This window comes from Ixodes scapularis, unplaced genomic scaffold (assembly GCF_016920785.2).
Source record: "Ixodes scapularis isolate PalLabHiFi unplaced genomic scaffold, ASM1692078v2 PGA_scaffold6__148_contigs__length_123643588, whole genome shotgun sequence".
Lineage (NCBI taxonomy): Eukaryota > Metazoa > Arthropoda > Arachnida > Ixodida > Ixodidae > Ixodes > Ixodes scapularis.
This window is the reverse complement of record NW_024609881.1, coordinates 47,471,240-47,493,947: the sequence shown is the minus strand read 5'-3', so window position 1 is coordinate 47,493,947 and position 22,708 is coordinate 47,471,240. Positions and strand designations below refer to the sequence as shown.

Here is a 22,708-nt window from a genome sequence, read left to right as displayed (position 1 = left end):
GCCAGCTGCCTCTTTTATGCAGCAGCTTTTAACCATGCACCACAAAGAGATAAAACATGCTGCAAAAATGAACGACTGAAGAGGCAGAAGGCACAACTTCAGCTGCAAAAAGAGCCCAACGATATGCAAGCGAGCATGCTCCGGATGATGGAAGCATACTTTGTGTCCAAAAAGGGTAAAGAGCAATGGCTATGTCGTAAAAGAATGGGAAGACGAGCCAGACCGGGCCCCGATGGAGTTACCACCCTGCCGCAACTCTTGGCCCTCATTAACACCATCTGGAGGACGTCCGAAATTCACAGTGAGTGGAAGGAGGCAGTGGCGATTTCCATCCCCAAAGCAGGGCAAAAACACCCAACAACCCCAGCTCGTACGGGCCCATCTCTATCACATCGTGCCTCGATAAAACGATGGAGAGAATAGTCCTCCGCCGCCTTAACTGTGACCTAGGGGTGGGCCACCCGCTAGACAATGTCATGAAGAGTGCTTTCTGCCATGCCAAACATCACTGCATTGGCTCACTCGCTTATATTGTTTCCAGCAAATCTGAAAAAATGCACTTCGCCTATCATATTCATAGCTCAGATTGAGAGTAATCTTCCGACCGAACGTGCTACTCACCAAAGGAAGGAAAGCATGTGTTCTTACACTGTCTTTCAGGGGTAGGGACCATGGCCACGAGGATAGAACTCTGATTTCTTATAGTCAGCTATCACTTTGTAGCACACGCTCCGGTTTACCCAAAAATGCTTTTGAAACTGAAAAAATATATTTTGCCCATTATTACTGGTTCAAGAAATACCAGATAATAGCCGTGCCTTGGTGTCATTGAAGTGCCTTGCAACGCTCTCCCCGAAGTTAATGACTTTCAGGTGCTCCTCGCCACCGCAGCAATTACCAGTAATCGCGGCAATGGCAAAAAAGCTTGTCGCCCTCGCTTTCCGAAAAACTAGGGATTTCATCGAGTGACATTGCGAGGAGTGTCCGTTTTTGTAAGGTCGCCATCTCGACAGACTGCGCCTCTGCTATTCCGCCATCTTCCTGGTTCCCGCTCCAGGCCGCAATGCCTGGTGGGAGTGCATCCCAGAGTACCGTTGATCTTCTTGGTGCGCGTTGGGGCAACAAAAAGCTGCACCGGGAGGGTGCGCTCCGTTGATCGAGGACAATCGGTGCGCACTGGTGTACTTGATCGAAGACGACGGGGCGCACCTCGGTGCATTGGTGTGGACATTCGAGGGTGCTATTAAAATCAGCTTTAATAGTCTTCATTTCTCTTTTTAACCAATAGACCCTTTTCAAAAATCCCAAGAGCCTGCGCGCGCCGCGCTTTGAATAATGGGGGTCCTCAGTATGCCCCTCCCAACGTCTCTCCTCCCGCTACCACGTGGCATATGCGAGCCGGTGCAGGTTACCACGGCAACAACCTTTGAGCAGCCGAGTTGGAGAAGCGACGAGCCAACGGCTGCGGCTGCCCCTTTCTCATCCCTCTCCTTTGTACCGGCTCTGTCGTCTGCTGCACCAACGCTTTGTCAAACCTGGCTGAAACTTGCCACGGTTGCGGTGCAAAATAAGTGGATTCGGTGACACTTCAGTATGTGAAGGTAAATTACGACGAAAAACGTATTCAAATAAGTTCACCTGTCGCGATGCCTTTACGCTGTCACAGATACGGTACGCTGCCAACAACGTACGACTCGGCAGATGGGCGGGATGGCGGATGGCTGCAACGGCTGCTGGCGGTAGCTGCCGGTACACGCATGCAGTTGCGGAGGCGCAACGAGAAAGCGCGTGATCTGTACCGAGGGTTCCCAAAATTCCCTGCCATCATGGCGCTGTACATTTTGCAACAGGTCTATTAGACCTTGTACAATGGAATTTGCTCTGATTACTCGCAGGGCGACGGAGAACGAGAAGATTTTGGGGGCTTCAGGGTGAGCAAGTCATTGTTTCTCCTCCTGGACATAGGCACTGCAAAGACCCCGACAGTTTATGCACAGGAGCTGTTGAGGGTGGTTTTCAGATGGGAAGAGCTTGTTGGAAAATCGATTACGGGCAAGCAGACAAACGCGCAAAAGGACAAAGCTGCCAAGCCACGGTCTAACCGAATCAGGGTCAATGCTGTGATAAGCAAGTATGAATATCTGCAAAATGGGTTATAGAAAGTGAAAAAAAAAAAAAAGCATTCAGCAAAATAAATTTGAAAATTTTAGCTTGCACATATCTTGAGGTTGAATCAAGTACAATATACTATTCAAGTGAATCTTTTACATAAATGGAATACTGCAAAAGTGATTTCTTGAATCCCCATGGTGGTGTTCTTGTCTTATCATGACTGTTACCTATGATAAATGAAACAACTTTGACTGTTTCCTTGAGGGTCTACTAGAACACAACATTCTCGAGACTTATTATGCCATGGCATAATAAATCCCCCTTCTTTTGTCTCGTGCCACTGGACGCGTGACATGCACAAGAGCGTTTCAGCATATCACATTCTAGTGTGACATGCTATAGAGTTTCAGCACTCTTACGTTTGAGCTTGCATATTTTGTGTCGTGCCAAGCGAAATTACCCCCAGAACAAGAAGAGCCATGAATTATTTTTTATCTAACAGCTTATGTGGTCTCAGAGGGATCATATGGAATAATGCAGCTATTTGGTTTGGTCTGTACCACAATATATCAAGAAAAGAATATCCACTTCAAGGCACAGAAAAACTTAATATAATGTACTATCACCGCAGTGAGTATCTAGAATTACTGTAAATATAATGGCCCTTACTCACTTGATCAGCAAATCTTGCTTTAGTTTTCATGATATACTGGAGGATTTGATGCAACATATCGGAGCAGATCACCTATCACAATTATTTTACCATTCCCTTTCAGGCAGCAACCGTTGGCCACAGGACCCAAAGGTCCTGTTCCTTGGCGTCTGAAACAATATGTGTGTCGTGTGCACAAGGGCAAAGCCTAGGGAAACGCCTGCAGAGCATAGGTGCTTCAAGAACTAGAAGGAAAGCACAACGAGCATGGAGAAGGATATTATATAGGATTTCCGTCATAGCTAGGTGATGCATGGTGTGAAGTACCCTGGTTTAATTGCTGATGGTGATTCAAGCACCTATAAAGTGATTTTGGAAGTGGCTCCATATAGAGGTGTGCAGGTAAAAAAGATTGAATGCAGGAATCATATCCTCTGAAACTACACTAGTCACGTCGAGGGTGTAGCTCAAAGAAAGAGATTGACACCAGTTCCAGCACCCACTGAGAAATCTCGTCCTGCAAAGCACAGTTTGTTTGAGGTTTGGTGTAACAAGAGGTTTGAGATCAGAAAAGAACCTTTCTTTACATGCAGAGACAGAGAACTTTTTAAATTGAATCAGAAATGGTCCAAACCATTTGTTTGGGCACCGTGACAGCTGTGCTCCCTACTCCTGCAAGGGTCAAAAAGCCAGGAAACGTCAACCACGTGCCTAAGTTGAAGGGGTATGGCTTGTACAATGAGGTCAAAATTGCAGCAAACCATGTCATCAACCATGCCAGCAGTTTGATTGTGAATGCTGACAACAATGCAGCTAGCAGAGCACGTGAACTCCATGGTTGCAAAGTTTGTTGGCAAGAAGCATATAAACTACTCACAAAGGCGGCTCGGACATACTGACTGTGCTGTCTCGAAGCCTCTGTCGTTTTCAATTCGCCAGGAGGATACCGCCGTGCCGTCCAAAAGTCTGCGTGCAAAAGCAGTCCAGGAAAATACACAAAGGTGTATCAAATGGTACTGGCATCACGACAACTTGCGAGAAAAAGGCAAAGGTCAGCGTGGCAGCCCCGTGCAAGACGCTAGAGTTGCAAGGCATTTATTGGGTCACTTCGTCTGTCGGATGAGGGTAAGCCGGAAATGGAACAGGCAACTTGCAGACAGGCCGCATGCCCAAGGTGCAAGGAAGAGAAGAAAGAAGCTCATTGATTCATCCTCCGGGCCTGTTTCTAAGATGAGGTGAACAACAAGTTGTTCAGAGGCAGCTGAAGGTCTTTGCTACAAAGAATTCAGTTCTCCAGCAATGCAGTGGGGCAGAAAATCAAGAGCCTCTGGCTCTGGATAGGTTCAAGAGTGACATGGGAGTTTTGGTACAGGCATGTGGGCTCTTTGTGGATTGCGAACATCCATTCATTGGTTCGATGTCAAGTCATGTTTTACAGCTAGGGGTCTCGCCATGAAAGAGGGAGTTGCACAGAAGACAATCAAATTCCTCATCGAAAAAGACAGGCGTCTGAGTCCTAGCAGAACTCGCTACCACTGGTACCAGGTTCAGGGGCAGCTCCATATCGCATGACGCAAGTTCTGCCTGTTTGTTGTCTGGACAGGAAGCGACACCCATATTGAGAAAATCTGTTGAGATTATCAGTTCAGGAAAGTAAGATGCTTCCTCAACTCCAGAAGTTCTATTATTGTTGTCTGCTTCCAGAATTGGTTGGTCCCTGCCAGAGCTGCAGCATGCCCATCAGGAACCCAGACTACATCCTCCTGGCAATTAAAAAGAAAGCCAAAGAGGGATTAAAAGCTAGGAAGGTTTAGTTGCATAGCACTGCTCCACATAGCATTGTTCTTCCCTCTTCTGTCTCCCTTGTAAATGGTGGGATTGCACGAGATGGCTCAGTGCTCACATGTCTGTTCTTTCCATTCATATGAGGAGGATGTCCTTGGTGAGACCCCTCTATCTGTTTTCACCTTGACATTAATGGCTTCAGTCCTCCTTTCAGATACCACAGAGGATGCCCCTCTGCCTCCCACCATTGTGGCAAATGAGGAAGAGGTCCTTGGTGAGACCTCCCTTTTGTCTCTTTTTAATGCAGCATTAATGGCTTCTGTTCTCATTTCACAGTGCACAGAGGCTGCATCTCCGTCCTCCACCATTGTGGCACATGAGGAGAAGGTCCTTTGTAAGACCTCTTCTTCTCTTTTTACTGCATGTATGACCCCTGGCTGCCCCACCCTTGGGTCCCGTCTTTCCTGCTTCCCCCTCGCCCTCTCGGCCGTTCTCCCCAGCCCTTTTGCACCCTGCCAAGGCCGATCAGCTGGCCCCCATTCCTTGCTCACCCGGATCCTTGGATAAGCGTTATTGCATGGTGCACCCCCGCTCGGGGTTTGTGGGAGGCCACATAGACAGGTCGCGGGGGTGCAAGTGATCGGCAGGGGGGCGAGGGTATCAAAAACGGGAAGCGGTACACTGAGGAGCTCTCTTGACCTGCGGACCAGACACACGGATGGACGACGGACGGATGACAAGGACTGAGGACAAAGAACTTTCAATATGCCTTAGTCCTAGTAAACTGTTTTAAGAGTGCACATTGTGCGAGTGCTTTTTTGGGGAGCGAGCCCAATTGGGCAGCGATTGGGTGACAACTGACAAGCATTACCAACTTTAGCCATTATTTCAGAGCACACAAAGCCCTCCAATGCCTACTGCTCCTGTGATGCCTTTTTCTCGAGTTCCTGCCTCTCCAGTGCCTACAGTCCACAAAGAGATCCCCGGTGAGACCACCTCCATTTGTTGGACCTGTGGCATTGATGGCTCTAGTGTCTGTTCAAGAATACTAGAACTTGTTCCCTAATTACTCCTTGCTGAATATCTTAGGAGCAGTTATCTGCAAAAATTAAACAGTCCCTCATGTCTGTTCCCATCTGTACAGTTAAAATATTTTTATTTTAGATGAGGTAGAGCTCCACCCCAATTTTCACACTCTAGGTGTGTAAAATGACCTTTGTCCCTTCTGATCAATATGAAATATTTTATGTTAGAGCATGTTGAAGGCACACTGGATGCACCTGCACCCAGCTCACAAGAAGCATTAGGTATGCTGTTTTTTAATGTTCATTGACCATGGTTCTTTTCAGTTTAACTAAGTGCAAATAAGGCATAATATTTTGTGTGCTCATGTGCCATGCATAGGGACAAGTCTGGACTGTGGCATCCAGTAAAAGATGTGTTGCCCTGTTGGTCTTGGCTCATTCTAAGTTACAAACAACCAGCACATTGCTTTCATCTCTCATGCTTTATTATCAATTTTGTGTGAAAAATGCTGCTTCATAATTCAATTCTAAATTAGAATGTTTTCTCTTTTTTTTTTTCAGGATATTCTACAAGCCACCAGTACAACACCAAAGCTATCATGTAGCATACTACGAGAGTACACACCAAGAACAGGTCGTGTTCTTCAATGGCTGAGAGTATCGTACTCCAGAACGCGTGTGAGTATTTTTAGGAGTCGGGCACGCAAGGCTGCTGCCATAGTTACTAGGAAAGACCTTGTGAAGCACGCATCACGGTTTCTGTCTCAACAAGCGTCAGGAATTTTTTGAGTTCAGTTATTCTTTTAGCCTTTAAGCATGGGAGGCGGTGGCCTGATAAGATGAAAGCTTTTGCCATGAACTTGTATTTTCATAGCCCCAAAGCATACATTTACTTGTCAAAAGTGCTCCTCCTTCCCTCCGTAAGGTCCCAGCAAAACTGGCTGCAGGACATAGTCCTAAGACCGAGAATAATGACCACCATGTTGGAAACATTGAAAAATAAAATAAAAACTCATCATCCAAAGATCAAACATGCACACTGCTCTTCGACGAAATATCTTTGAAGAACAATTTGTACTATGATCCTAAAAAAAGATTAAGTGCATGGCTCCTCAGACACTGGTTAGGAGAGATCTCCCAAAGTAGCAGGGACAGCTTTTGTAGTTGCCCTCTTGGGAATCTCAAAACCATGGATTCAGCCCGTTGCATTCATGCTGGCAAAAACAAAGGTAGGTGCAGATCCCCTGAAGAAAGTGATACTAAAGCTCATCGCATACTTAAAATCTAAAGGAATTCATCCTGAGGAAGAGGTTTGCAACCAGGAAGGCTGCAACTGCATAATTTCAAGAGAACTGGGGGTAACACCCTAACAACCATTTTTTGAGGTGGAAGGTGAGAAAGTCTACTTTCTCTTTGACACACCATATCAGCTAAAATGCACGAAGAATAAACTAAGAAATGGTTCACTGCTAAGAACAAGAGGCCATGTGGTCAAATGGTCACACATCAAGGAGGTGCATAAATCGGTACTTCCACTGATGGAGATTGCTACCAAAATTAACAGATTGCCACAACTGTCGGACACCTTTCGGGAACAAAAAGATGAAGTTTGCCTCTCAAGTTCTCAACAACTCTGTTTCAGTAGCTCTGCTAACATTCATCTCATTATATTTGTTACATGGTAAGGATGTACACACAGCAACGTTTTGTGAGGAGATGGACAGACTTTTCGACACTCTGAACAGTTCTACCATGGTGATCGAGCACCCAAAGAAATCAGGTTTGCAATCCCGTGGAGAGCTGAGCACCCAAAGAAATCAGGTTTGCAGCCCGTGGAGAGCTGAGAAGTGCAGGGAGAAGGTGGACTTCCTCAAGTTCATGCTCTCTGCAATTTCAGTGTGGAGACAGCCTCAAATAGTAGAAGAATGGCAGATCACAATATCTGCTGTGCTTTTACTGTGAGAGTCCTCCGTGAAAACTATGATGACAATCATCTTCTCACAAGGAGTCTCGATCGGACGCCTTAGAGAATCTTTTTGGGATTTGCCGTCAACAGCATGGGTGCAATGCAATGCCATATGCCTTTCAGTTTCTGATTGGCCTCAAGCACAGTTTAGTGAGGAGGCTGTTCAAGCTTTCTGGCCAGTCAAACTGTCAGGCAGACAGAGCTGCTATCTTGACCGAGATAAGACAGCGACATGACATGTCAGTTGCTGCCTCACCTGGACCTTGCCAGTACGTTAAGGATTTGGAGGAAGATGCGAGTTCCGGCGATTGCCTGACTGATGATCAGCACGTCATTCAGGCAAACGTCAGGTACCATGTTGCCAGATGCCATGTGCATCAATTCTTGCAGAAGTACCCCTGTGCCACCTGCTCTGAGTTTTTGAAAGCAGATGAGTGCATTTGCTTGAAACAGCAGTTTCTATCTCTGCTAAATGCACAGGACGACACAGGCATTTTTTGTGCTCTGTTTGTGCCCACAGACCCTTGCCTAGCCATTGTGGGAAAGCTTGAAGAGTGTTTTATAACGTGCATTCTCAGTGTAGTGTACAAGGACGATCTGATGAAGAATCTTTGTGGTTTCATGGCAAAACGTTTGGAAGACCTTCTCTGTTCAGCAATCTGCAAAAAGAAGTTCCTTCGGATGTTCAGTTATGAACGGCTCCTGTGGCATTTATGCCTTTTGAACAGAAATCTGCAAAACCCTCATTTGAATAGGTCTGGAGCTGCTAGGAAAGCACAGGAATTGTAAAGTGGGCCTCTTTCAGTTGAGAGAAAAATTTGCTCTTTCTTTTTTTTCTGCAGAAAACACAGTTTCTGCTGACTGCAACTGTGGGAGTGTGAAATCTTTTATAAATGTATGTTTCTCTAATTGTGCTCCTGTGTTTCGTGTGTTATCCATTTCATTCTTTCCTGAATGTTATTAAGTGCATAAATTGTACTGTTAATCTTCTATTTCTCCAGGATATGGGCGGTGGATTACGCGCTCCACGCCATTAGAGGGACCAGTAAAACCCCTCCCGCAAGGCCAACCCTTCTGAGGTGAGGCCATCTTTCTGTGGCTTGACACTGGCGGATCAAGACGATAAGCTGCCAGCCGTCTCCACGGCAAAGGAGGAGGCGGCCCTCTGTCCAGTCTGCCACATCTTGGTGGTGTGCGAGGAGGCCCACACCAGGAGCAAGCTACACACCGAGAGGTACCAACTCAAGAAAGACACTCTGGGCCGCTGCCACCGCGAGGGATATCCAGGCAGCCCTTGAGCTGCTACGAAGGGAGCGGCCGAAGCTTCCGACTCCAGCGCCAGTCTCGGTGCCCACTACTGCACCGACCCCGCGAGCCCTAGAGCTCCGCTGCTGAAGCAGTATGAGCCAGTTCAGCCAGCAGGGTTCATCGACCCCTCCCCGGCGGACTCATCTGCCACTGGGCCGGGAGGGCCTATCACTTGAACCCCACCATCACCGTCCCTAATGGACGTTGACCTGGACTCTTTCTTGGCGACGTCGCAGTCTGAGGATCAAGGGGGGGACCCGCTCTGCCGCCATCTAATTGCTACCATTATGCCGGCACCCGAGGGCGGCTCAAGGGCGAGATGTCGGCAAACTTGGTGGAGATCGGATTTTGTCATGGTTGGCTGCTGGCGGTGGCGGGTGCCCGTAGCCCCGCCTTTCAAAGCAACTTCGTACAAAAATGTGCAGGTAAAAAGATTGAGTGCAGGAATCATATCCTCCGGAACTACACTGGTCACCACGGGGATGTAGCTCAAAGAAAGAGATTGAGATCAGTTCCAGCACCTTTGATAAAACTCATCCTGCAAAGCGTACGAGAATATGCACGCGGACCTGGCCATATCGTTTTCTGCATACAGTGTCAATGAGCAGCGACACATAGAGAGACACGTGCCAGCCTACAAGTGAGTCGTTTTACTCTAGGTACTTTTCGCATAGCCCCACGAAAGGTCTGGTTGTTCACTTTGTTCACTTTATTGAGCTTAGATAAAACCACCAAGCATTTCAGAAGTAAAAACAAACTTGTGCTGAAGAAAGAAAAATAGTTGAGTTCAAGCACGGATACGTCCTTTAAAAAAAAAAAGAACTGGTAAGTGATCATGCAGTTAGGAGAACTGTCTCTTTGAAGCTAAGTATACCATATAGCTAGGTCAAAAATGAAGAAACAATTCGCACACAATAAAAATTGTTAGTGTCCAAGTACAGCGACACGGTGTTGAATATTTGATACAAACCATTTCCTACTTATAGGGATTTTGTGGATTTGGAGCAATCCAAAAGTGCTCCACGCTCCTGCCTTTAGTGCAGTCAAGGCTAAATTGAGCACAAACATAACAAGGAAAAGGTGCCCCAAACCGCCCCAATACCACCCCAAATCCAGTAATCAATAGCGAAAATGTTTTTTTTGTGTTTTTTTTTTTTTGCAAAGCGGTTGGTGGTTTGTGCATCGAGATAAAAAATACTCACTCTTCCTCCTTGTGTTCTTTGCAGGTCTGTCAAATCATCCGTTTCTTATAAGGTGTCATCGCTGGACATATAGACGTTGCACAAGTCTAAGCAGTAGGTCTGAGACGGTACCTTTGACTACTGCTCTCCCTAATCAGTCAGCTCTACAGCATACATGGTTTCGTGCGAGGAGAGGGACTGCCTCTCATCGTTGGATTGCTTCCAGACAAGACACAAACAAGTTATGCTAAGTTTTTTTATGTAGTGCACTCTGCCCTGCTGCTGGCATGGGGTGACATCGGGGAACTTGAGGTGGGACATTTCGACTCTGAGATGACCGCCATCGCTTCATTTGAAGCTGAATTTCCTGGGGCGCTGTCAAAGGGATGCCTCTTCCATTTCACTTAATGCATCACACGTAAGGCAGCTCAACTAGGTCTTCGGGTGCATACAGCCTCCTCAAAACTTGTATTGAAGCTATAAAAGACGCATTCTGTGATTGCCAATCACGCTTCACACAAGCCGTTTCCCAAAGTAGTTGTTTGTATTTCATCTTGACCCCTCCGGAGCTCTACAGATATCCCAAGCAACCAGACCTCACATGGTGGGTGCTGTATGTTTCCGGTGAGAAAAACTAGTAGAGGTTTATTTGAGAGAATGAAACGAGTGATGGTCAAGACACTTGTGAAAGGAATTCAGAATGCCTCATAGTTTACATACCTTCGCCTGGTCTTCACGTCTAAACACGTCTGGCAAGTACTTGGGGGAAGACAGAGTTCAACCTGACTCGCCCGGGGTGCGAAAATAGGGAAATATCAGATTTTACTCGAAAACGAAATATATGAATTGTAAGTCACTATATAACGGGCTCTGACGACTTCATTATCCATTTGCTAGGTGAGGATCCGCCAGCTGGAAAACGGGCAGACGCCAAACACCACGAGACCGAACTATGGAGCCAATAATGAGGGGATTCAGACGCATATGCAAAACTTGCAGAAGCAATGCATGCGACTCAGCGCAGCCATAGGAGGTGGACCGGCAGCTATTGCCAGCAGCCAGCAGCTATTCGAGCAAAACGTCAAAGCATTTCTTGACGAGGTGTCATGGTTCCTTGGACTTGACAGCTGGGGTTGCTTCGTCTGTATATTGTTATTTTTTTATTCACCATGCCTTCCAGTGTTGTCAAGCCTCAAGAACAGTAATTCCTTGCCGTTTTTCTTTTTTTTTTTTACCAGTATTTTACCTTTAGTGCTTAGCGTGTGTACTGTACGCATTGTAATTAATTTACTTGTCCTGTGTTTTCATAGTTATGCTGAACATATTACTCTATGTCAATTGTATATATGCAATGTATAAATGCCTTGCATGTAGTGGGAACCATGGGGTTCCCTATAACCCTATCTAGGCCTAGTTTCAAGCAAGTCATCCTGGAGTCATCGTCACCAATGGCGGCGGCTACCCAGACACAATGAACTGAGGCTGTATTCCCTGAAGGGGTCCGCTCTCCCTCGCCCATGTAGGCCACAATCACTCCCGGCGCACCCTCAGGAGTGATTGTGGTTGCGTCCTGTTTTCAGGTGACCTATACCGGCCTCCCCTAGTGGGTCCATTTCCTGCAGGCTATATAAACCGGCCACAACCTCTGGCCGAGGCTCTTGGCTGGGGGGAGCTACGCTCGACGCAGCATTCATTGTGGTTTTCAGCTCCCCATTTCCGTGATCCTGCCAGTTATGGCAAGACGAACCCCCCCTCCAGGCAATACTGTTGATCAAGGCAGCGCCAACCTTTTTCCTTCTTTTTGTACCGCCTATGGGCAAAGCATGTGGCGAAAGCCAAATAAACACGTAGTATGGTATCCCTGTGTTTGGTGTGGTCTCCCCTGTCCACCGGAGCGTAACGCGGAGCACAACATAATGCAGTCAATGAACAGACCCGGCCGCACCCGCCATAGCAGCGGACTACGGAGTGGGTGTTGCCTCACAGTGATCAGCAAGGTAAGTCGAAACCCAAATTTTGCAACTGGCGAGTTACGGAGCGGGCATTTGCCTCACTGACATCCCACATATGGCGCCCCAATGTAGGACCTGTCCGGCGACTGCAAACAAAGCAGCACTTTCGCACTGACAGTGAACCAGGCCAATTTCCAGCCTTGGACTTCGTGGACGGAAGGAGAGGCAAATGCCCAAAACCCGACGCCACTCAACGGCTTTGGGGACACAACAACCACGCACAGACACATTGCACTGTCTTTTCAGTCGAGCTCGCTTTCTAGCGGAGGCTACACAACATGACCGGAATGTGCCCGAGGCATCCCCCTTCGCGACATGCCAGCCCACTCAATTGAGGGAAGCGCATCTTTGCTCGTCGAAGTCAACCCCGCGCTCGTACAAAGCACGGCGACGCAACAAAGGGCAAATCCAGCCTCGTACTGCAATGACCTCCTGACTCTAAACTGGCCTGCAGCTTCTCCACAAACGGAAGATACTGCCGCCGTCTGTGAGCAATGGCCCAGCTCAGCTGCTTTATGCGCAACGCGGGCACACACCCGGTGTACAGCTCGCCAGCCGAAAGCGTATCTCATCAAAGAGAAAATGCGCTGAACTCATACAAGCCACTGCAAGAAAACGCAGCACGAGTAATCGAGAGTTTGACGGGAACGTTGCAAACAGCAACGAGGCCCCCGCCGCCCAGATGGCCAGCGGTCAGATCCCGATCCCGACATACTGAGGATACAAGGACCCAGTGAGCACCACGGACTTCCTCAAGGACCTGAAAAGTTATCTACAGGCCATGGGAATGTCGGACCACGAGATACTCAAGCACATTTTGCCAATCTCGGTGGACCAAGCAGCGCGATGGTTCCATCTAACCGGAAACCAGCTGCTGACTATTGAGCAGTTCCGAAAGGCTTTTCGCCAAGAATCCCTCCCCGCTGACTATGAGCGCAGGATGAGGAGAGAGCTCGAGCAATGAACCCGACACCCAGACGAGTCACTGTTAGAGTTTGTGAAGGCTATGCAAGAGCTATCTGAGCTGGCAGAACCCTCCCCACCACATGCAGAGCGGGTAGAGTGAGTTATTCAACATGCTCACCCGACGTTTCCGGCATATCTCCGAGGCAGTCGCTTTCGCGACTTGAATGAAGTAGCCTCAGAAGCTCGGCGGATCCAGGGAGACATTCTGGCCGCCCGAGAGTACCAGCCACCGCCGCCCGCATCAGCACTTGAGCCACACTATGCATGGAAAGGCGAGACGGCGCCCGCGCGCCGCCTGTTCAGATTTCCCAATTATTGCGTAGGTTGTCTTACAACCCTGAGGTTGCTGTAGTGCACCGACCGTTTTCTTTATTGTTTGTTTTGATTTCAATATTGAGTGAAGTTCCGTGTGGAACCTTGAGGTTTTATTTTTGCTGTGATTGTTTGCCTATGCGCCAAACCTTGAAATCTATATTTCCATTTTTTGTTTCTAAGTAAATATATTGTTTCTTGTCCGAACCACACGTGTCCACCTGGGCTCATTGCTTCTTTCCCCGACTTGGACACATACACGAGCCGCGCAGGCTGACCGGCCTTAACAAAAATAAACGTTGTACCCAGTCGCTGTAGAGGGCCAGCGGGCGAACCGTTAAGGGGGAATCGCACCTCTAACCTCCAGCTGGGGGCAACTGTGACAACAGTATAGCGTCTAACGTGTAAATACATTTTATTTTGAAATGTACAGTGGACTCCCATTAAACGAAACTCGCTTAAACGGAAAATTCGGATAAACGGAACTCTAAAGGTTGTTTCGGTTGGTTTCCTATGTATTTAATGATAAATTCTTCGGGTAATCGGAACCCCCCTTTTTGCTTACTTCGGTTAAACGGGACCGAAACCGAAACTACCCATGGCGACCGCGGACATCGGAAATAGCTACAGCAGTCTCACAACCATGGAGTACGCAATAGCCAAGACTGAGGACACTTTAAAGGGAAAGGGGTTGTGTTAGAACAAAATTTATACAAATATTATTATAAAAAAAAAAAAAAGTTGTTAGGCTAGGTGACGCGAGGTGCCGCTCGTTACAAAGGGTACGGTACAGCCATTCATCCATCTATCCAAGCCATTATATTAAGGCAATCCAATCCAGTCTTTCTACCGCCATTAGGGTTAGCGCCTCGTCTGTTGCGCGTCACGTTTACCATCGAGTACACAAACCAGCGTCCGCTTGCCGTGTTGTGATGGAAGCGGTAAAAAAGCGGCCGCACCAAGCGATCTCGCTTGCTACGAAAATGAAGATCCTTCAAGAGCTGGATCGTGGTGACCTCTCGAAGACGGAGATCGCAAGGAAGTTTGATATCCCGAAGTCTACACTCTCAAGGATATCAAAGGACAAAGAAAAGGTTCAAGACGCTGTAAAGCGCGGAAGCTTTGCCACCGACCGAAGGAGGATGCGAAAGACGCCTTTTGAGGAAATAGAGAACGTCCTTTTTCTCTAGTTTAAGCGCGCGCGAAGTGCTAATTTCCCGATCAGCGGCCCCATCCTCGAAGAAAAGGCTGGAGAGATTGAGCGACGGTTGGCTCAGCCGTTTTAAAAAGCGCCACGGCCTAGTCTTTAAGACTATTTCTGGGGAAGGTGCAGCAGTCAACAGAAACCTTTGTACCTCCAAGGCATGCACACCTACTTCGTCAAAAAGCGATTACAAAATGCAAAACAAACTACCATTACCTCTTTTTTCTAGTCAGCTACATTAGCTGGACATCATGCTTGTGAAATAAAGTCATATTTCACTCATTTTATGTGCTTTGCTTTAATGAAACTTCTGATAAACGGAACAAATTTTTCTGTCCCTTCGAGTTCCGTTTAAGAGGAGTCCACTGTACCACATTAGGAACATCATTATAAAAAAAGATTTAGCCTGTTCCAATCTGCAAGTCCTGTGTGATACAAGTGGATATCGGCAAAAAGATTGGTCTCAATTTCAATCCCTTTTTAATTGTGCATTTGAGTCCACAAGGTGAACTAAAGGAAATCGACCGAATATTGTAGAAAAAGTGCAAGCTCAATTGCCTGTTTGACAGCTCCATCTTCTGCAAATAAAATTTTATTGGTATCAACGGAATATTTTTGTGAGGCCATTCTAAGATATTTATGGTTTAATTCAGGTACACACAACTTGTTACTAAAATTACAATTAGGCAAAAGCTAAATCAGGATCAGAAATGAAAAAACATGATACACATGTATACAACCACCTCTATGTTTGTCTTGTTAAATCATGCACGGAAAATTGTTAAACAATCGTCTCCTTTATTTTTTTATCTGTGCTGGGGTCCAACTAATTTGATTATCCCAGTTACGCTGTGCAGAGCTGAGGCAAGATTCACGAAGCAAACTTATAAACAAAAATATATGTACGACAAAACCTCAAAACAAATCCAAATTCTTGAAACGAAATTCCCCTAACTTTTGCATGGTTTACGAAGAAATTCCGCAACACCTCCGAGCTGTCTTACAAACTTCTTCCAACATGGCTATGTATGTCGGTTGGCTGCTTCGCCTCGACGGTCAGAGGACTTAGAGGTGCGAGCAGTTGTTCCGCCCTCGGATCACAGTGCATGAAGTGCCAGAGCGCATTTTGAAGCGATATTCGGTGCTTCCGCTGTGCGATATGATCGCTCAACCCTTAGCTGGCCGACAAAGTGGAGTTGCGCGCTGCTGATCGACGATCAAGTGTTGGTGGCACTACGCTTTTATGCAAGCGGCAGCTTTCAGTTCATGGTAAGCGAGGTGGGCCACCTGGGCCAGGCAAGTACCACACGAATTATAAACATTGTGAGCCAGGCCCTCGTCCAGATAGCCGGGGAAGCGATTTGCTTCCCGAAAACACAGCGAGCAGCGTCCCTCACTTCGATCGGTGAATATACTACGGCGTTAGCAAAGGCGCCATTCCGCCGGCACAAACATAACCAACTGCAAGCCCCACACGCTCAGTCGATGTCAGTCGATGTCAGTCAGTTTGCGCCGGCGGACCGGGCACAGCTCAGTCGAGAGCCAACCGGCAAAGGGTCCACGACGCTGCTGATAGACCCCAACTACCCCGTGCGCAAGAAACGTCAGCATATGCCACCGAAGACCCCAGCGCCTGTGTCCCGGCTCTCGGACGACGACGACGATCTGCCAGCATTGATCAACGATGCAATCGCTGGCCACACCCGCAGCCTCCGCGAAGCAATGCAGGACGATCGTTCTGCAATGCTTCAAGCTCTGCGCCAGGAGCGCGCGGCAATGCAAGAGTCCCTCATTGTATCGCTTCAACAACTGTTCCCCAGAACAGCGGCGCCAGTCGCCACCCACCCGGACACCACCCAGGCGCTCCACCAGTCCAGCCAGAGTGCAACGCAGCCCCTCCAGCCGCACCCCTCCACAAGCACCTACCCCGGACCGTCCCAGCCCACCAACGGCGCAAACATAACCAACTGCAAGCATATTAGTTGCTGTTCTAAAAACGCACAAATATGGGGGGAATGCCTACCGTCACTTTATATCAATCCAGCTGCGAAAAGCAAAGTCCAGCGCCGCTCATCTGTGCAGCAGGCAAGACACAGAACTTGATTGAATGGATTAAGAATATCATCTTGACTACCAAAGCAAATAGCTTAACCGCATAAGCGATTTAGCAAGCAGACGAGCGTCAGCGACGAGAGTCAGCGACAGAAATTTCTCCATCGTCGCTCGTCGCGTCGTTACGCATAATAGTATAGGAAAATGGAACCTGGCAAGCAGCAGTACCTTATTCTTGCAAAAAAAGTGAATGTTTTATTAAGTGACAATCTCTTTAAGGTAAAAATAACTTGGAACAGATAATAGACTTTCTGAAAAGATGCTTGGACAAAAGCTATACGGCCAGTTCCGTAGACATTAAGGATCTCTACTATTTGATCCCGCACTGGGAGCTTTTAGTGTGTGTTGAAGACTGTATTGACGACTACGGATACGTGGCTTTTCAAAATGAGTGAGGTCTAGGGGTGAGTGACTTCTTACACCTCCTAACCTTTTACTTGAAGTCAATGTTTTCTACTTGGAATTTAAAGACTTTCAATTAGGGGAACGGCAAGGTGCCTGTATCAAATTCTGCTTAGCTCCCATGTTAAAGGGGGGTGCAACGATTTCTGGACTTCGGTCAAAGATTTCTGGAAGTTGCCCTCCGACACGTCTGAAGCAAAGTACAGAAAACCGATTTCGCCTCCGTGTCTTAGTTGTTGCATAAAAAAAAGATAAAGATTGGCATTTCTGGAACCCCTCAACTCACTCCCAGCCTTCAGGGTCACACCTGGTCCCCCTCTTAGTGACGTCATTCGGAGTGCCGTGTAGCTTCCCGTGTGCTATCTCGGAGGACGCTTTCTCTCCCTCTCTCCGCTGACATTAGCGGGCGTTACGCTGCAGCTTAGAGTTGAGCGAGGTCACGTAATCTTTTCGCCGTAGTTCCTTCGGCGGCCACTTCGGGCTGCAGGTGGGGGAAAAAGCTCGACTTTTGTTTTGCGATTATGCAGCGGAATCGCGACATTTTTAATGAAGGAGGTGTTTTCTCTATCCTCCGGGACACGATAAACAACGTAAAAATGACAAGATGCAAATTCTTTTAATCATAAAATCGTTGCACTGCCCCTTTAAGCAACATCTAGCTCACGTTTTATGACAGAATTTTATCTAAGAATCTTGAAGGCTCCAAGGCAAAAGAAGATATTTAGGTCTGTAGGTGACTTTGTAGTACTTTTAGACTGGGACTCACAGCGTTTTGATGATGAAATTTCTGGTGTTCTGGCCACTTTTACTGAATGCCTGGAACCGCTCATTCTCACGCACGAATTATCGGTGAACGGTTCCTCCATAAGGTTTCTGGACATCAGGCTCCACTGCCATTCCTCACATATGTGCTGGCTTTATGAACCTAGAGGCAACAAACCCCTCCCACTGTTCTCATCAGCCCATTCTAAACTGGAGAAAAGGGGAACCATCAACATTTGTTTTAAGAATGCTCTACATAAATCCTGCTTTCACTTGGTCAAGAACAGCTTTAAAAATCATGTATTGAGACTCATGGCCGCAGGCTACCCATCGCACCTCCGGACTGCGGTCGCAGAGGCTCTACAGAAGAGAAGAGGCATCGAGAGCGACCAGGACGCTTACACAAAACACAGAAATATCACTGGATCTACCGTACGTACACAAGGTTTCTCATCATTTGAAGAAAATGGGACGTCGAATTGGTGTTCATGTGGTCTTCCCAACTCTGGTGCAAAAAAGTGAATTCTGATGTGGGAGAAAAACAGGTATGCACTAAGAAACATCAAAACCAGCTTGTATCATGTGTTGTGGAAGTGGGATATTCTATCGCCTTTTTGTGCGGCCGCAAATACATAGGGCTGACAGGACGCTGCATTTATGAGCGGTTCAGAAGGCACCTGTACAATCTGTCACAGGTTGTGTCGGGGCACCTTGGTGTGCATTGCCGCAATTTCGGATGTACTCCAGCCTTTGAAAGAGTTGGTCTTCCGTCTTCCACTCTGCCCGTGTCCCTACGCTGTTTAATACCGATTAAAACTATATTAATATGGACATTTTCCTCGGTGTTGTGGACAGTGCAATCGATGCTACTCTAAGAGATTCCAATGTAAAAAAGGTGTTTCGGTATGTGGACGATTTTCTGGTGGTGTTTGACAAAGTGGATGGAGAGGCGACGTGAGCTAATGTCTTATGTGCTTTCGATGAGAGTGGTGGGGAACAGGTTTACGTTTGAAGAACGGAAGGATAAGGTTCTCCAGTTTCTGGATCTGGCGCTGCGTCTCAAGGACACACAGGTATGCTGGTCCTTCAGCCCGCAGTCAAGGAAAGCGATATGGGACTAAAGGTCATCCCACTCCAACCAAGCTGGTGAAGAGGGGCATAGCAGTTTCCTGTCTTGGCTCTGCTCTCGGGAAGTCATGCGTTCACGTGATGACCGACAGTTTCTTAATGCAGGTTAAAAGACCAAGGGCGTCCGAGTAACCATCAGCACTTTTGACGGAAATGGCAAGTGCCCTTCTGAAGGCAAAAAAAGTAGAGAGGGTGAGGCCGACGTCCACAAAAAGCGAAAAGTGGTGGTCCCCTACACCCACCGTGTCTCCCACAACCTTAAACAAGTTGGAGGCCGGTATGGAGTCAAAGTAGTGTTCTCGGCCCCCCAAAAATGAGCCAGATTTGTGTAAGGGTGGCTGCCAGAGCCGATAATCGGGTGAAGGTGAAGTGTACCAAAAGACACGCAAAACCTTTTGTGTCATGTGTCTCGAGTGTGGTGTACAAGATACCCCTGTCATGTGGTAAATTCGACATAGGCCAGAAAGGGAGGTGCCTTAACGATAGGCTCCGGGAACATGCTTACTCGCTGAGGGCCACAGTGGGGGGACTGCTTCCTTTGCATTGCAGAGACTGCACGTGTCAGCCGGCCTTTCATGAGGTGACGGTTGAAGGAAGGCCTAGAGAGAGGGCTACTCGCAAAATTATTGAGGCTTTTTATATTTCGTGCTTCGGAGAAAGATGTGTGAGTGAGCCGTCGGTTGCCTTATGTGATAAGGAGTTGTCCTTTTTGTGCCACACCATGACTGGCATAAGTTGAGTCAAGTGAACCTGTTTTGATGACATGTGCCTCGTGGAGGGCATATTGTTTGATTACACACCATGTTATCTGCTACTGACGTATGTGTTCTCTTTTAATTTCCACATAAAACATTTCAGTTGCGAGTACAGCTGTTGTCCTGTCGTGTCTGTTCCTTTCATCGTCCTCAATTTTTGAAGCTGTTACACCCACCCTGTCAAATAAATATGTGTATTCAAATTATTTGAAATATATTTTAAGTATACCCTTGTTTCGCTAAGGAAAAGAGTACTTCTGTACTACATGCTATTACCAGTCTTGTATGCGTTACTGAAAAAAGCAATTGATTACAATTACAATTACTTTGTCGAAAAATGTAACTGATTACAGTATCAGTCACTGCATCAAAAAAGTAATTAAAAACTTAACAGAAAGTAATTTATTATGTTTTGCGTTACCTTCTTCACTTTTTATTATGAAATCAAAAATGCATGCCTCGTCAAATCCGGATCATAACAACCCGTACACATGAAACGAGGCACTCTAGGCAGCTCGACAGTCAAAACGTCGCTGAGCCCATTGACATTCCAATCCTTCTGGTACCTTGGTATCAATTTTTAGTTGTTTAGGGGTAAAAAAAAAATGTCCAACGTTGGTGCAACATAGACGAGTGACGCACGGGCAGACAGAGCGACGCACGGGCAGACAGAGTGACGCACGGGCAGACATATATTTGATTACTTGTAATTCGTTATAAAAAATAGTAAAAGAATTACAGCAAGCATTACTGCAGAAAAAGTAATTGAAGCGTTAAAAAGTTACAATAAAATGTATTGAATAGAAGTAATCAGTCACTTATAACTTGGTAAGCAAAAGTCTGGCTATTACAAACAAAAATATGACGAAAATTAAAAAAAAAATATGTATGTACCTCACTGCCTGAATCTAAATGACACCGCCCAACTAAGTAAAAAGGATGAAACAATATTCTAATTTATTTGTCAAATAATAAATTTAGTGATAAAAACATTGAGTTATTTATTGGCATTCTTGTATTAATCATACGCTACTACATCATGTGGTCACAATGCAGTTTTGACTTCAAACACATCGAGGCCTTCTGCCATTTGGTAACCATGGTAACTATGCTGCTTTCCCTGCCACGGCTTGCATTCGTTGTAGAACCTGATTTTGAATTACAATTATAATAAAAATATAAAGTTAAGCAATAAAAAATTTACAACCCCAAAAGGATTCCAATTAAAAAATTTGCGAAATCAGTAGGTATGAAGGACGAGCGCACATCATCTCTCGACCATCAGCACATCCATTTTCGAATTGTTTATTTTTTGGAGTTTAGCCATAGGACGTAGTATTCCAGTATTTGCTACGACCAGCAATCGTGAGCTTTCCATCAATCTTCCTTTACCACCATCTTCCTCAACAGTAGTTTGAGATGCCGATCCCCAAGAATACATTTGTTTCAGTTATATTTCCAGCCTTCTCATTCTTTTTCTGCGAGTATATTAGCACTTTTCTGGTCGAAGCTAGAACATACTCGCGGCTCGTCATTTTACTATTGTATCGGGATGTGACCTGACCAATCCAAGATGCAAACGATTCCCTCACAAATTCTCTTATGTAACCCGAAAAATGGCAGCACAAACAACATAAGGCATTGGCGTACGGGTCAAAACCTGAAAGCCGACCGCTGTATAATACGCGACGCTAGAGCGACTAGAGGTCAATGATGCCGGCCATCTCACAATCAAGAATAATTATTGTTGTTTTATATTTAGCCGTTTATTACAGTACCTAGGTACTTTTTCCTTCCTAGGCACCGTGGTTTACCAAAATGGGTTTACCATCGCTTCGAGAAAACCGGCCCAGGAGGTTTGACTGGTGCAGTCGACAGGATCCCACTGACTTTCTGCGACAGGTTGCGAGAAGAACGCCACAACATCTACTGATGTTGAGCCCTGCCAATATCTCAGTGAAAAGGTTGTCTGCAATAGCCTGTTCCGACATGTGCTAACAGAGCGGCATCCCAGCGAGAGGCTCCGGGAGCCAAGGGACTTGTGAAGAACGCCACAACATCAGCTGTGGGTGAGCCCCACTACTGCCGGAAGACGAAGACGGAGGAGCCATAGTATGCTGCGTCACGCGCGGAGTGACATCCAAGCCAGAGGCTCTGAGAGCCAAGGGCTCAAGACTGGCGGAAGGAAGCAGCACAAGGGAGCTCGGTGGCAGTAGCCGTGTGTGAAACCAGGACGCAATACCCAAGAAGGAGGCGGCGAGGGCCAGGGCTCAACAGTGAAGCAGCACCCGCTGCTGCTGTTAACACCTTCGACTAGATTTCAAGGGAAGAAAACAGGCCGATGCTGTCGGCCATCGACAACAACAAAGTCGAAAAACAGACCTCAAACACCTACATGTCCAGAACGATTCTCCAGAAAGTGTGCAGGAGGCACAGGCATTGCAGTGGAGCCACAGGGATGCCTTGGGGAACTGTGACGGCACAGCAGGACCCTCATTCCCAGGTATGACCCAGGGTTGTTTTTTCCGAGGCTCACAATGTCCAAGGACACAAGATCAGGGGCTAAGGGTGGCTCTTTCAGGGGCAGACAGCAATCCTGACTCGAGTAGTGAAAAATTTCTTTTTCCTTGCGGTACGGCAAAATGGAGTAGGCAGCACGTCGCCAGCTATGACGCTTGAAATTCTTAAATTCCAACTCAAAATTGAGAAAGTAGAGCTGGCCCAGATTCAGGGCAGGAGTGAAAGGGGTTCAAGGAACTGAAAAAAAATGGGAGAGCTCGTGAAAGAACTTTGTGCCTTCCCCACATTGATGCCGGAGCCGGGAGCCCTCGTTCCGGCATGGTTAAGAGCGTTGAGACTATGAAGAATAGCTGTGAGACTCCCAAGGAAGTGCAAGGAGCGATCATTTTGCCGTTTCTCGTAAAAAAGACCAGAGCAATGGTTGCTAGTCGAGCCAGCGGTAGAGTGCTCTCTTTCATGGAGCTGCACGAGCTGGTCCTGTCAGAGCTAAAAATGACTCCGGAAGA

The 22,708-nt window shown here is 46.9% G+C and overlaps 1 pseudogene; it reads left to right on the top strand.

The window, feature by feature from the left end:
- The first annotated feature begins 3,073 nt into the window (after positions 1-3,073).
- On the top strand, positions 3,074-4,578 carry LOC115327918 (annotated as a pseudogene).
- Positions 4,579-22,708: the final 18,130 nt, after the last annotated feature.